We start from the raw sequence: 16,277 nt of genomic DNA on the forward strand, positions 1-16,277 counted from the left end.
CCACACCTGGCTAATTTTTTTATTTATTGTAGAGATGAGGTCTCGCCAAGTTGCCCAGACGGGTCTCAAACTCACAGGCTCAGGCAATTCACTCACCTCGGCCTCCCAAAGTGCGGGATTACAGACTGAGCCACCGAGCCCGGCCGTAAGATGGTTTTTAATCTTCACATTGCCAAGATAAGGTTGTATACTTACTGATTATTATAGTTATTGTTGGAATAATCATGGATTATGAATCAGCATAATTTTTTGTCCACAGAAAAGACTGCAAAGAGAGTATTTATGTGTGCCTTTTGGGGTAGATACTAGTGGCCATATTCTACTATAAGGAAAAAGGGCCTTTTTTCACCCACAGAAAGTACGCTGAAAACTTCTACCAGTCACCATTTGCTTTTAGCTCCTTGTTAAGGACCAAACCCCACAAATCACTCCTACCAGTATGTTCTTAAAGAGGAAAAAAGGGTTGGGTGCAGTGACTCGTGCCAATAATTCCAGCACTTTGGGAGGCCGAGGTGAGAGAATTGCCTGAACCCACAGGTTCGAGACTAGACTGGGCAACTTGGTGAACCTCATCTCTACAACAAATCAAAAAATTAGCCAGGCAGGGTGGAGTGTGCCTGAGTTTCCAGCTACTTGGAAGGCTGAGGCAGAAGGATCACCTGAGCCCAGTAGGTCGAGGCTGCGGTGGCTGTGAGCATGTCATTGCACTCCAGCCTGGGTGACAGAGTGAGACCCCAACTCAAAAAGAGGAAAAAAACAAACTGCAACAAATCCTAGTCATTTCTTTCCAAGATAACTGAACAAAGGAAAACTTGTCATTTGTGGTTATTCCTCCCCCTTGAGTTGACTTTATTGCTTTTATAAATGACCTAAATATATCTCTGGCTCTACCAAAAAAAAAAAAACAAAAAACAAAAACCTGCATAATTGTATTCCCTTCTGAATGTGTTCCAAAATGTGGGCATTAAGGGTATGATATTCTGCACAACTTCTTGACTTCCATTTATTACTCACATTAGAATAAAGGTGAGTGAGGAAGATTTTAATTTTTGAAATCTTTTCTTCCAAATATCTACTTGTCATGTGAACTATTGAGACTCACTGCTTTTCTTGTCTGTTGCTGGTGGGTGTATACATTAATATAACCCCTTAAAAAGCAGTTTGCATGTATGTATTAAGATATAAAAACTGTTTATGTCTTTTCACCCATTAATTTCACCCAGTCCTAAAGTAAGCATCTTAAAGGTAGAAATATTTATCTGTACAAATATATCATCAAGGGACAATTTGTAATAACAAGATAACAGCAACAAATTAATATCAGCAGAAGATAAATCATTTTAAAAGAATATTATCCACTCAAAGGAATATTTTGCAGCTTTTTAAGCAATTATTTTGAAAGTTATAAAATGGCACCCAAAATGTTTCTGATCTAATGTGTAGCGAAAAATGCAGGATAAAAATTGATATGTAGATTATGATTAAAATAATGTAAAAAATCACCAGGCGTGTTGGCTCATACCTGTAATCTCAGCACTTTGGGAGGTGCAGGCGAGAGGATTGCCTGAGCCCAGGGGCTTCAGACCAGCCTGGACAACTTTGGCAAGACCTTGTCTCTACAATAAATCAAGAAAAATTGGCCAGGCATGGTGGTATGCCTGTAGTTCCAGCTACTTGGAAGGCTGAGGCGGAAGGATCGCCTGAGCCCAGCAGGTCAAGGCTGCGGCGGCCGTGATCATGCCACTGTACTCCAGCCTGGGTGACAGAGTGAGATACTGACTCAAACAAACAAAAATATATATAAAAAATAGGAAGTGCATAAAAAATGCTTTTAAAAATATACTGTGGAAACAAAGGGGTCTTACTATGTCACCAAGGCTGGTCTTAAACTCCAAGCAATCCCCTTATCTGGGCCTTCCAAGATGCTGGGATTACAGACATGATCCCCTGTACCCCAGTCTCAGAAAAATGTTTTTAGTGGCTATGCTGAGGTGCTGTGACGAGGGCAGTTGTTTATTTTCTTTCTCTTCAATTGCTTTTACAATTTCTAAAAATATAATTTAAAAAAATAGGCAGTGTTTGAGAAAAGCCTTAAAAATGCTTAAGAGGAAGACATTTTGTTACTTAAGTAAAAATATTCCCACTTACTACTAATAAGAACTCAGTCACTCAGGATGTTTGGGGTCACCAGTGATTTGCTCAGCAGATTCTTTACAGTTATTACTATAGTTGTATATAAAATCAAAAAAAGAGACATACACATCTTTCCTGATAGTAGGAACAAAATTACGCCATGTTAAATGAACATGAGTTTCTTTTATTTGATATGTGAAATATATTCCAATGTGGCTTCTATATTTCTTAAAACCTGACAGGCCTATAAAGAATAAGGAAATGATTAAATAGGAAAAAGTATGTACAGATACAATGCTCGTGATATGATTTGTCTGTTTCAGTCACATTTAATAATACAAGTCTGAAGGTGAGTATCAGACCTGAGGCAAATGCTGTGCCTTAAAACCAGCATTGTGAAGGAATGCTGAATCACTGCAGCTGTTTTTGCATTTAAGGAATTAGTTCAATTAGAAACTAAGCTTGTAGTTTGAAATTCCATGGGGAACAGAAAAATAATTAATAAACACAGTCAGGTTGAATAAAGCAGAAAATTGATTTCTGCTTGAATGGAATCTGGAAGTTAAGATGATTTTAAAGCAGGCCCCAGTCTCAACCTCCTCAAAGAGAATCAGTTCTACTTGTAGGTAACATTTTGGGAAAACTATAACTTTCAAATATAGCTGCAGATATGCTAGAATTTCTAAGAAAAAGATGTTTATCCTGGCAATTTCACTTCCTAAAAAAATCTGTGCCGCTTTTCTGATGGTATTAACATCAGCAGAGTCATATATCGCTGCCGGGCTGTGAGTGAAGAAATTTCCTGCATTTCTTTCTTATAACACTATCTTCACTGGGAACAGGAAAACGGGAATGTATTGGTTTGAATTTTTTCAGTCGCGGCCGGGCGTCGTGGCTCACGCCTGTGATCCCAGCACTTTGGGGGACGGAAGCGAGAGGACTGCCTGAGCCCAGGGGTTCGAGACCACCCTGTGCAACTCGGCAAGACCTCTTCTCTATAATAAATCAAAAAATTAGCCGGGCATGGTGGCATGCGCCTGCGGTTCCAGCTTCTTGGAAGGCTGAGGCGGAAGGATCGCCTCAGCCCAGCAGATCGGGGCTGCAGTGGCCATGAGCTTGCCACTGCCCTCCAGCCTGGGTGGCAGAGTGAGACTCCGGCTCTAACTTTAAAAAAAAAAATTTTTTTTTCAGTTGCAGTAGACAGAAACCCATTTCAAACTAGCTTAGGCACAAAATAAAAACATAAGGGGGGGGTGAGATTTCCTGGTGCACATGGCTTCGGGCACATGAGATAATGTTTGTCTTCCACTTCGGACCGCTCTCGCCAGGAGCTGGGCAAGATGGCCGCCGGCAGGCCCGGACCAGACTCCTCTGATTGGCCAGGCTGGTGTTAGGAGCCTGCCTCTGAACCAATCACCATGATCAGAAGGCCTCCCCCGCCCCCTTTTCCGGGCTGGGTCACGTGCCCCTCACCAGGTCGTGGTGCTGGGCGGGGCTCAAGGGCCTGGGAAACCAAAGAGCACATCGCTCCTTACCCGGACCACAAAAGGAGGGTGTCCTAAGTGGAAGGAATCTCCAGGGGCCAGAGGCATGAAAATAGATGACCTTCCAGATCCCTGTCCTTCAGTGCCCCTCATTCCCCTGGTCCTTCGCTCCTTCTGAAGTTGCTTCTCCTACTGTTAGCAAAGCGCTAGGGAGGTGCAAGAGAAGAGCCTCCCAGTCCAGCCGCTGTGATGCCTAGACAGTAGCCGTTCGGGTTGTCACGCGGCTCTCACACTGGGCAGCAGCCAGGACAGCCAGGACAGCCAGGAGGGGGGTAGTTCGGGGCCGTTGGCAGCCCGGGGTTCAAGTCGGAGGCCCGAAGTGCCTCCGATTTCAAACAGTCGTGGGGCACCTTCTGCTGCCGGGTCTCCTGGAAAGCAGGACGGGGCAGTGAGCACCTACAGCAATTCTGAATGACCTGGGAGTCGCTGGCATGTATGTTCCTGTGAAAGGAACACGCCTTTAGGGTGGACAGGTGTGTGATGACCCGGTGTTGCCCTGTCCACGTGGCGGCCTGATTAGAAACATAGACCATCACAGTTTCTCTCTTTGCAGAAATAAACTCCCAAAGTAGACTTCAGAGGCACGGTCAGTTCTTACTTTTGCAGAGGTGAATAACTTTGGGCCTCTAACGGGTTTGCTTCTACCCAGTCCACCCGCATGCAGGTCTGTCTCCCTTCTCGTCTGAGCTTGTAGATGGGTGTTTACAGAATTATAGAATTTCCCGAGTTGGCTTGGTGCTGCCACCCAACCTCCTCCTGAATTCCCAGAGAAGTGACTCTAGTTTTCCTCTGTACCCACCTCCACACAGTATCCCATCCTTCTTGCTGAAGCTTGTCATCTTTTGGGGGCAGTGTATTCCTGCCTGTCACACTCACCAAATTTGGGGGAGATCATTTTTACCACCCTGTGCAGTGACTTCGTTTATGCTGCTTATTACTTGTGTCTTATGTGTGTATCTATAGACATTTGGGGTCATAAGTGTATTCTGACCTTTCTCTTTTCAGTATGACCAACTGAAAGTTGTTTGTGACTAGGGTAAAGGGAAATGGGCTATGTGCTCTTTCTAAATTCCCTTTAGGTTTCTGACTCTAAAGAAAAACAGCTAGCCAGGTGCGGTGGCTCATGCCTGTAATCCCAGCACTTTGAGGCAGAAGCAAGAGGATTGCCTAAGCCCACAGGTTTGAGACCAGCCTGGGCAGCATGGTGAGGCCTTGTCTTTATAGTAAATCAAAAAATTAGCTGGGCATGGTAGCACATGTCTCTACCAACTACTTGGAAGGCTGAAGCCGAAGGATCACCTGAGCCTGGCAGGTTGAGGCTGCGGTGGCCTTGAGTGTGCTACTGCACTCCAGCCTGGGTGACAGAGTGAGACTCCAACTCAAAAAAGAAAGAAAGAAAAACAGCTGAGAACCAAGTCCTGATACCTTCCAGCACTGAGAACCAAGGTCAGTAACTGGCTCTGGGGCACTAAGTCGTTGGTTTCTAACTCCACTGAGCCTCACTTTCTCATCTGTTAAATGGAGCGAACGCCTCCCACGCCAGGGCTGTTGCGAGGACCAAACGAGAGCAGGTGCATGAACCAACGCTGTGAGCCAGAGATGGCCACAGGAAGGGGGCAGCTCCAGTAGCGACGCCAAGGGTCCGAGGGGAGCTGTGGGTAGGTTGGCAGGCAGGTGGAGCCTGTCTGCTAGACCTGTTTGGGCTGGGCTGGAGAGGAGACCTGAATACCTGCAGCCAAGGGGCTTTAGCCTGCACCTGCCTGCAAGTAGGAAGACTTCAGAACCAAGGCTTGTGGAGATTGGAACTACATGGTGACTTTTAGACATTTATATCTGCAATCAAACTGTAAAACCATTCTCAATGCTTATACACATGTAGAAAGCAGCAGAGTGGTACCTGTTCCCTGTCTACCTGGGTCCTACCTGTCTTCAAGGTATGGCTCAAGTCTCTGCTTCTTCACACCATGCCTACCCCTGCCCCTCACAGCCTTTCCTCACTGCGAGCTCATCATAAGCTCTCCTAGCTGTTACCACTAGCACATTTCGTATTTAGTTCGACTCTAGGACTGTGTATGCTGTTTTGCTGTTGTTCTTAATTCTTGTATTGTGACTCGATTTTTGCCCTTGTCTTCACAGCTAGATTGCAGGCACCCTGAAGTCAGTGATCCTCCACTAAATGTTTTCAACATCTGCCAGAATCCCTGGCCTTAATACTTTGCACACAGCAGGTTTCAGTGAATATTTGTGGATCTGACTTCTTAAGCTTTGTTTTAATGAGGTTGGACACATTCAGCCTAGCAGCAGTCCCCAGCCCCCTGGGACATTCATGGTTCAGAAAGTTGAATGGAAGAGAATTCCTACTGTGAATTTGCCTACAGATTAAGCCATCCCAGCGACCACTAATGATCTGTTCTTTGGTCTTTTCTACTAATTAAATCAGCACAGCTCAGTTAACACTCTTTATTTGATGTTTGCCATGCAGTGCATTTGTCCAGCAGAGTTCAATCCCTCTCTCTAGGCCTGTCCTCAAGATCCTACCCACTTTGGTCAGCTTAACCTTTCACATCATAGCTTCCACACAAACACTTCCTCCAGCCTCCAATGTCCTTCCTTAAGGGGCTTCCTCATGCCTCTGAACCAGATCAGTCTACGCTCTTATATGCTCTCCGCAGCACACTGCGCATCTCTTTGCATGGTAGACCCCACATTTGTGAATTTGGGGGTCAAGGAATGCATTCCCTGCTGGAATATTAGCCCCACGAGAGCTGGAAATGCACACCTATCTTGTCAGTGAGGACTAAGTTCTACCGCCGGGAAAGAGACCTTAAGTAACAATGTCATAAACATGAAAGGAATTTATCTATCTCCTGTATAAAGTCCCTGCAGTAGGTGGTTTAGAGCTGGTGTGGCAAGCTCACAGCATCGGACTCCTCCTGTGGGCTGCTCTGCTGAGCGTAGCTTCCATTCCCAGGGTCCCAAAGAGCAGGAAGCAGGGGCCACTGGCAGGAAGGAGTGCGGGAAAGAGGACAACATGCCCCCTCCTGGAGTATGCACCTTGGAGTCTGTACACATATCTTCCACCTCCATCCTGTGGACCCTGAATTAGTCACTTGGCCGCACCTGGTTGCCAGGGAAGCTGAGAAACTGAATCTTTCTTCTGGGAGTAGATGTGTTCTCTGTTAAAGATTCTAGGCTAAGTGTGGTGACTCACACCTGTAATCCAGGCAATTTGGGAGGCCAAGGCGAGAGGATTGCTTGAGCCCAGGAATTCGAGAGCAGCCTAGGTAACATAGCAAGACCTTGTCTCCACAAAAACTACAAAAGTTAGCTGGGCATAGTGGTGCACACCTGAAGACCCAGCTACTTGGGAGGCTAAGGCGGGAGGCTAAGGCGGAAGGCTCGCCTGAACCCAGGAGGTTGAGGCTGCAATGAGCCATGATTGTGCCAAAGTAATGGGTGGACAGCTATTAGGAGACAATCACACACCACTGTATTTCCAGCTTTTAGCCCTCTCCCTGGATCATTGTATATCAGCTGAATGAAGAAATGAACAGAACATTTGGGTATTCGTTTGCTAGGGCTGCCGTGACAAAGTACCACTAACTGGGTCTTTGTTGTGCCCAGTGAAACAGAAACTTGTTATCTTCCAGTTCTGGAGGCTAGACACCCCAGATCAAGGTTGGCGGTGCTGGTTCCTCCTTGGGGTTGTGAGGAGAAAATCTGTGCCATGCCTCTCTCTAACTCGTGGTGGCTTGCTGGCATTTGCTGGTGTGCCTCAGTTTTTAGTTTTATGCCTACGTTTGTTTTCATGTGGTGCTTTCCCTGTATGCATGTCTCTATGTCCACATTTCCCCCGTTTAATAGAGGACACCAGCCGTATTGGATTCGGACCTGTGATGATGACCACATCTTAATGACCAATTTCCAAATCAGTTCATATGCTGAGGAACTGGGAATTCAAAATTCACAGGGCTGAAGAAATCGGGGAGAGATGCCACTCGGCCTTCAACTTACTCCAACACAACAAAATTTTATAGAACTTGGGAGGACACCTAACAACTTGGGACGGTTTCATCTGCCACACGGTCTTTCAGGCCCCTGCCATGTTGCTTCTCTGACCTTGCCCAGAGCAACACCTGTCTTCATTTCAGAGCAGTGCCATATAGATTAACCAGTTCCATGCTCTCATCCCTGGGGGGTGGAGCGGGGGTGTGCACTGGGGTAGTAGGGTAGGGGAAATCAGTGCTTACCAAAAGCCTACAACATTACACAGCATTATTGCCTATTAGAAGTTGGAACCACGCTTTGGGAGGCCAAGGCAGGAGAATTGCTTGAGCCCAAGAGTTGGAAACCAGCCTGGGCAACAAAGTGAGACCCTATCTCTACACAAAACTTTCACTCAGCTGGATATGGTGGCGTATGCCTGTAGTCCTAGCTACTTGGGAGACTGAGGCAGGAAAATCACTTGGGCCCAGAAGTTTGAGGCTGCAGTGATCTATGATCATGCACTGCACTCTGGGCAACAGTGAGATTTGTCTCAAAAAAAAAAAAAGTTGGAACCAAATGAATGAAGCTTCTTCATGGTGTGACAAATACCCAGGGCCTCTCCAGGAAAGTCTGAATCATTTTTGTTTTTTTTTTAATTGGAGCCTCTGTCACCCAGGCTGGAGTGCAGTGGCATGTTCCTGGACACCACGGCCTTGACCATCTGGGCTCAGGCGATCCTTCCACCTCAGCCTTCCAAGTAACTGGAACTACAGGCGTGCGCCACCACGCCCGGCTAATTTTTGATTTATTGTAGAGACAAGGTCTCACCATGTTGCCCAGGGTGGTCTCGAACCCACAGGCTCAGGCACTCCTCTCGCCTCGGCCTCCCAAAGTGCTGGGATTATAGACTTGATCCACTGCACCCCGCCTCATCATTATTTTTATTTTTATTTTTTTTTTCGAGTCAGAGTCTCACTGTCACCCAGGCTGGAGTGCTGTGGCACACTCACGGCCACCACAACCTCAACCTGCTGGGCTCAGGTGATCCTTCCGCCTCAGCCTTCCAAGTAGCTGGAACTACAGGTGTGTGCCACCATGCCTGGCTAATTTTTTGATTTATTGTAGAGATGAGGTCTCACCAAGTTGCCCAGGCTGATCTCAAACCCTTGGACTCAGGCAATCCTCTCACCTCCACCTCCCAAAGTCCTAGGATTACAGGCGCGAGCCACCTCACCCGGCAAGTCTGAGTATTTTGCAATAAGATGAAAGCTCCTGCCCTTGGTGACATCCTGCAGTCCACTGAGATCACACTTGACAGCCCAGGGCCAGGCGCTATGGCTCACACCTGTAATCCCAGCACTTTGGGAGCCCACGGCAGGAGAATCACTTGAGACCAGAAGTTTGAGACCAGCCTAGGCAGCATAGTGAAATTTCTTCTCTACAAAAAATAAAAGAAAATTGAACCAGGTATGGTGGCATGCACCTGTAGTCATAGCCACCTGGGAGGATTGCTTGTGCCTAGGGGCTTGAAGTTACAGTGAGCTATGATGGTCTCAGTGTACTCCAGCCTGGGTGAGAGTGAGAACTGTCTCTAAAAAATTTTTTTTTTCTTTTTGAGTTGGAGTCTCACTCTGTCACCCAGACTGGAGTTCAGTGGCCACTCCCGGCCACCGCAGCCTCGACCTGCTGGGCGCCGGTGATCCTTCTGCCTCAGCCTTCCGAGTAGCTGGAACTACGGCGCGCGCTACCAGGCCCAGCCGATTTTTGATTTATCGTAGAGACGAGGTCTCGCCAAGTTGCCCAGGCGGGTCTCAAACCTGTGAGCTCAGACAGTCCACTCACCTCAGTCTCCCAAGGTGTGGGATTACAGGCTGAGCCACCGAGCCCGGCTCTAAAAATGTTTTTTAAAAGATAAGTAAAAAAATTTTTTTAGTTTTTTATTTTAAAGATGTGGGGTACAATGCAGGGTATGTATACAAATGTTCATTATGCAGGTAACCTTGTTGATGAGGTGTGCCCCCCTCCCCCGGTAGATTCCCACTCCTACTAATCCTTTTCTTATAGTATTAAGATAATTGTTCAGTGTCTGCTTATGAATGAGAACATGTGATACTCGGTTCTTTGTTTCTGTGATAGATCACTCAATATTATAGACTCAAGTCCATCCAAGTTGCTGTGAAGTTCATAATTTTGTCCTTCTTTATGGCTGTGTAATATTCCATCATGTATGTTATTATTATTATTATTATTATTACTATTATTATTAAAGTAAAATTTAAAAACAAGCAGGGCAACCTCATCGGGTCCCCTCCTGCTCTGGGAGCTATTCTGTTCTTGCAATAAATCCTGCTTTCAAAAACATAAAATAAAAATAAGCAAAAAGCGCCTGAGATCTGGAAACCAGGCATCTATCTCAGCCCTTGCTCAGCACCATCCCAGCCCCTCACACTTTCATTTATTGTTCAGTGGTGCTTTTGCTTGATTCTGCCTAGAACTCTCCCTATCCTATAAATGCCCTGGAGGTTAAGGATAGTATTTTGTTCATCTGTATAGTAATCCCCACAGTCCCTGTTGTTTTAAGTTGCCCTCAAGTAGAAATGCAATTAAATAGAACTTTTCCGAAGGAAAGAGACCCACGTATTATCTCGTCTGGAGGGCGGAGATGCAGTCATGCCCAGAGCTGAGAGATGGGTTCTATCAATGGTTTCCTGTGGCTGAAGTTGACTGTTCTCTCCTGGTCCTGAAAGCTACTGGCCCGGTTTAGGAAAAGGCCCATTTGGTTGTGGAAGAGATGCTTAGTGCTGCCAGGTGAGCTGAGTCCTCCCTCGGCCCATGTGTCCTGTACAACGTGAGACCAGCACTCTGCACCCCGCTCGGCAGCCCCCAGGGAGCAGAGTGCTAAACTGCAAGGAAGAGCAGGACACAGCTCAAATGTCCCTCTTGTTTTAAAGCCCTGCCCATTGCGCTGGGTCCAGACGCGGCACATTCTGAGCCATGTGTCTGCTCAAGGCGTGTTCGGATGGGCGGCAGTGGACACTCTGCAGACACATTCAGAGCTGTTTCCCGGCCATTGCAGTACCGTCCCGTGACCGGTCTCAGCACAGTCACGACTTTGTCATGGCATTCCTGTGGCTTCTGGAATACGAACTTGGCTCTGTGTCTGCTTCGCGAATGCCCCCTCTTAAAGATTCCATCTGCCTCTTGTGGAAAAGCTCTCGATGCTTTCTTCTGGTGCCATGCCTTAGCCCCTCCCATTCGGGTGACCAAGCCCATGCAAGGAAGCTTCTGGCAACACATGATACTTTATCCCGCTGGACACCTGGAGCTGGTGACTGCAACTCTTAGATGGAAGCCAAATTCGACTTGGGAGAAAGGCATGGGTTGCAGTGTTTCTTGGCCCCTCTGCAGATGACTGTCATGGGTGTTGAAGCCACGGTAGCATACTCAGTGTCATCTCTGTCCCCAGCCACTCAAATGGACCATTCCATAAACCAGGCTCTTGTCAGGACCTTCCTGTGGCAACTCTGGGTTCCCAAAGTGAAACTTTTCAAAAGCCAGTGGCATCCAGGACCAGGGGAGAACAGAACAGTCACCTTTCTAGAGTCCCAGAACTTGGTGCTAAGAGAAACCACAGGAAGCTCTTTCTAGCAGGGGTCCTCAACCGGTACCAGTCCATGGCCTGTTAGGAACTGGGTTGCACAGCAGGAGGTGAGTGGCCTGTAAGCAGAGCTCCGTCTACTGTCAGATCAGTGGTGGCATTAGATTCTCATGGGAGCAGAAACCCTATTGTGAACTGTGCAATAGGCTGCAAGCTCCTTATGAGAATTTAATTCCTTATGATCCCTCTCCACCTTCATCTGGGGAAAAAATGTCTTCCATGAAACCAGTCCCTGATGTCAAAAAGGTTGGGGACCACTGGTTTATGGTACTCCTTCCTCAGCTTTTAGAGTTCCACATGGTTATGGCCAAACTGAGCAGGGGCTGCACACACTGTTCCTGTCCATGTCCTCCTGGCTTGTTATTCCTCTGTGTTGACTGTGGCTCTGAGTTCTCCAATGTGGGTGCAGAGCTCACACCAGAGAGCCTGGCCCCTATGGGAACCTCTAGCACAGGCATGTGTCGGTTTGAAAATATTCCTGTTTCCTTTTCTCTGCCGTGAGCTGTAAAATGATGAGACACATTCATTCCTTGATCCTCAGACTTGTATTTGACTGTTAATAGCAGATTCCGTTCATGGTGGATTCGTTGAGAATGGCAGCCCTAATTACATCGCTGTGCCACCTGCCAGAGACCGCCAGAAGCCTTGCTCTTACATCCCATGGAGGAGAGGCCGGGCACGATGGCTCACACCTGTAATCTCAGCACTTTGGGAGGCCGAGGCGGGAGAAATACTTGAGCCCAGGAGTTCAAGATTAGCCTAGGCAACATAGCGAGACCTCATTTCTACAAAAAATTTTAAAAATCAGCCAGGATGGCGGTATGCACCAATAATCCCAGCTATGTGGGAGACTGAAGTGGAAGGATCTCCTAAGGCCAGGTGGTTGAGGCTGCAGCTAGCTGTGATCGGGCCACTACACTCCAGCCTGGGTGACAGAGTGAGACCCCGACTCAAAAAAAAAAAAAAAATCCCATGGATGGGCTGCAGTCTAGTGCTTGTTCTGTCAAACTCACTGGGCTCATTTGTGACCAGCTCTACATGTTATAAAGACCTAACAGGACACACGTGTCTATTATCACCTTGCTGCTATCATTTTTTCTACTTTCTTTTTTCCTTGACTCAACTTCCATATCCATTTATCTACATACGATGTATCTTTTTTTTTCTTTCATATGTTGGGAGCACTCACGTTCATTGAAGATAATTAGGAAATTCAGATAAGCAAAAAAATTTGTTTTTTTCCTTTTTGTTCAATATGCCACTACTAAGAGAAAACTATTCATGAACACCTTGGGATAATTCCATTCCAAGTTTGTTTTATGCACTTTTTTTTTGAGTTGGAGTCTTATTCCGTCACCCAGACTGGAGTGCAGTGGCAAACTTCCAGCCACGGCAGCCTCAACCTGCTGGGCTCAGGCGATCCTCCTGCATTAGCCTTCCAAGTAGCTGGAACTACAGGCAAGCGCTACTGTGCCGGCTCTTTTTGATTTATTGTAGAGACGAGGTCTCGCCAAGTTGCCGGGTAGTCTTGAACCCGCGGGCTCAGGCAATTCACTTGCCCCAGCCTCCCAAAGTGCGGGATTACAGGCTGAGCCACTGAGCCTGGCCTTTACGCACATTTTTAAGCTTGCATTTTCACTTAATGATATTTAGGAATAGCTTTTGTGTCTAGAAAAATTGATCAACCCTGGACAGCTGGATGGAAGTGTTATAATTTCTTTAACCAGGCTCATGTCTCTGGGCATTTTGTTTATTTCTTATTTTTCACTTTTGGAAACGTTGTTACAGTGAATGTTTTTGTGGCTAAATATTTGCTCACATTCTCAATTGTTTTCTTAGGGTAAATGCCTAAAAGTGGAACGGCTGGGTCAAAATAATAAACATATATTGTTTTTAACTTTGTACTGTGAAAACTTTAAAAATAAACAAAACTTAGGAGACCAGATTGAACCCTTAGCTACCTGTTCAACAATGCCCAGCTCTAGGCCAATGTTTGGTCTAGACTCCCACCCACTTCCCCCAATTTCTGCATGATTTAAAAGCAGATCCAAGACATTATGCTAGAAAAAGAGTTTATGCTGTGTCCTGCCCCGTCCCACCCCTGAGGCAATGAGCACTGGCCACTTGAAAATGGGAGAGGAAAACAAGTGAACTACTGGGAACAAAAAGGTTACCATCGTGTCAGCATGATCCTGGGTGGTGTTGGGCTGTTCCCATCTTCCCAACTTTCCACAGGGAAAGTCATAAAGAAGAGATACACATGTTCAATGAGTGAACTGGGGGGAACTTCATTTATAATCAAGTACATTCTAATTAAAACAGTGAGATTCTTGGAGGGAAGGGGGTTCTAAAAATAATTAACAAAGGTGAAGGAAGGAAGAAGAAGAAAGAAAGAAAGAAAAAGAAAGAAAGAAAGTCTAGCCAGGCTAGGTGGCTCAGCCTGTAATCCCGTGCCTTTGGGAGGCTGAGGTGAGTGGATTGCCTGAGCCCGCGGGTTCGAGACCCGCCTGGGCAGCGAGACCTCATCTCTACAATAAATCAAAAAATCAGCTGGGCGTGGTAGCGCATGCCTGTAAATTCTGGCTACTGGGAAGGCTGAGGCGGAAGGATCGCCGGAGCCCAGCAGGTCGAGGCTGCGGTGGCCGGGAGCGGCCACTGCACTCCAGTCTGGGCGACAGAGTGAGACTCCAACTCAAAAAAAAAGAAAGAAAGAAAAGAGAAAGAAAGAGGGAAGGAGGAAGAAAGTCATAGCTTTAACCAGCACAGGCACTCTTATATGATGCCAGCAGAAGTATAAATTGATCACCCTCTGGATTGCACTGTGACAAGAAGCGACTTAGAAACATCTATGCTGGCCGGGTGCAGTGGCTCACGCCTATAATTCCAGCACTTTGGGAGGCCGAGGTGAGAGGATTGCCTGAGCCCATGGGTTTGGGACTAGCCCGAGCAACTTAGTGAGACGTCAACCCTACAATAAATGAAAAAATTAGCCGGGCATTGTGGTGTATGCCTGTAGTTCCGGTTGCTTGGAAGGCTGAGGCAGAGGGATCGCCTGAGTCCTGCAGGTCGAGGATGAGGCGGCCGTGAGCATACCACTGCACTCCAGCCTGGGCAGCAGAGTAAAACTCCAACTCAAAAAAAATAAAATAAAACCTCGTTCACCCTTTTATGCTAATTTCATAGCATTGTGCATATATCAGTGAATTGCTGTGAATACTTTCTTGGACTAAGATCGCATGTGTGGCATTTATACGATAACGTGTGTTTTATACAGCTAATAGTGCAAAGTAGTGAGTCGAGATTAATAGAGGAACAAGCATGACATCATGCTGCATTGAGGGGGTGGGGAACCTGAATCTGGGGAGGGACCCCGGGGGCATCAAGGACCCTGGCAGGGACAAGAGGGGACTGGTGCGGGTCACCCCATCTCCTTCATCCTCACAGTCGGGCCCAGCACAGGGAGGCAGGTATCAGTCCCATTTCACGATGACTCCTCCCCCAGTTCATACCTGAATTAGATCTCTCGAGCCCACATAGCACGCTGACTCATATGTTTGTGGAAGGCCAATAAAGCCTTAAAATATCTCAAATATTAGTGATGATGGAAACACTTTTTTTCCCTCAATGTTTCACAGCATGAAGGCCCGGGACCAGGTCATTATAATGTGAAAACACCTTTAACAAGTTCTGTCACTTCCTGTTTTCAATCCAGAGTACCTCGATTCTTGTCCAGCTATTCAGTAAGTATTCTGGAAGACTCCTCCACCCCAGCTGTGGTCATGTGGTAGGTTTTCTGGCTCTGTGTGCATGTATGTATATGTGGGTGGGTGGCCATGAGCGGAGCAGGGATGGATTGGGAGAATGACTGTCGTATAAAGTTGCTGGCCAAGGCAATGAGTGAAGAACCCAAACACCTGGACGTCCTAGGTCAGCACCATGCTCAGAGTGACTCCAGGCTCGAACACAGCTATAATACATCACGGGTCCACTTGAAAGCAGCTGCCAGTGTTACGACCTGGTTGCTTTACTTGGGGACACCCTTACTGAACTGAGGCAAACGTGCGGGGCTGCCTCCAGCCAGCCAGCACGACCGTGTGTGTGTGTGTGTGTGTGTGTGTGTGTGTGTGTGTGTGTCTTCGTGTGTGTGTTTTCTGGGAGCCCAAGGAAGCAAAGAGTTGAAGCAAAAACATTAATTTTTTAATTTTTAATTTTTTTTTTCTAGTCGGAGCCTCACTCTGTCACCCAGACTGGAGTGCAGTGACCGCTCCCGGCCACTGCAGCCTCGACCTGCTGGGCTCCGGCGATCCTTCCGCCTCAGCCTTCCAAGTAGCTGGAACTACAGGTGTGCGCTACCATGCCCAGCTAATTTTTGATGAATTGTAGAGATGAGGTCTCGCCAAGTTGCCCAGGTGGGTCTTGAACCCACGGGCTCAGGCAATCCATTCACCTCGGCCTCCCAAAGCGCGGGATTACAGGCTGAGCCCCCGAGCCCGGCTAGCAAAAACATTTATATTGAACCAAATGGGACCACAAAGGCCTAAGCAATCACCCTGCCCCCAAATTCTCAGGATAGAAGTCAAGTTCAAGTCCATAGAGAGAGAAAAAGGAAGTGAATTGTGGGAGTGTGCAGAGTGCCTCAAAAGCTTGGAGAAGACTAGGAGAGATTACAAGCATGGCATGGAGCTTACCAACAGGGACTTTCTTTTTTTAATGCAAAATGACAGTTTTAATAGACATGGTCTTCTTGCTTCCAGCCTGCACTTCAGTCTGAAAGTCCCCAAGACTCTTTTGGGTTGGTTGGGGAGACGGAAATACACATTCTGCCTATAAGAAAATGGGGCCAGCGCTTTGGGAGGCCAGGGAAGGAGGATCGCTTGAGCCCAAGAGTTTCAGACATAAATCAAAATTTCTCTACAAAAAAATCAAAAATTACCAGGCGTGGTGGCACGTGCCTG

General features: G+C 46.9%; 1 long non-coding RNA gene across 1 annotated transcript in view; it reads left to right on the forward strand.

Moving 5' to 3' along the window:
* Positions 1 to 16,277, forward strand: part of LOC103251995 — a 33,649-nt gene that overhangs the window by 14,611 nt on the left and 2,761 nt on the right. The window contains exon 3 of the long non-coding RNA XR_002481497.1: positions 14,958 to 15,062. This is a non-coding gene — a long non-coding RNA (uncharacterized LOC103251995). The remainder of the gene's footprint in view (positions 1 to 14,957; positions 15,063 to 16,277) is intronic.

This window comes from Carlito syrichta, unplaced genomic scaffold (genome assembly GCF_000164805.1).
Source record: "Carlito syrichta isolate Samal-C Ts95f unplaced genomic scaffold, Tarsius_syrichta-2.0.1 Scaffold153201, whole genome shotgun sequence".
Taxonomy (NCBI): Eukaryota; Metazoa; Chordata; class Mammalia; order Primates; family Tarsiidae; genus Carlito; species Carlito syrichta.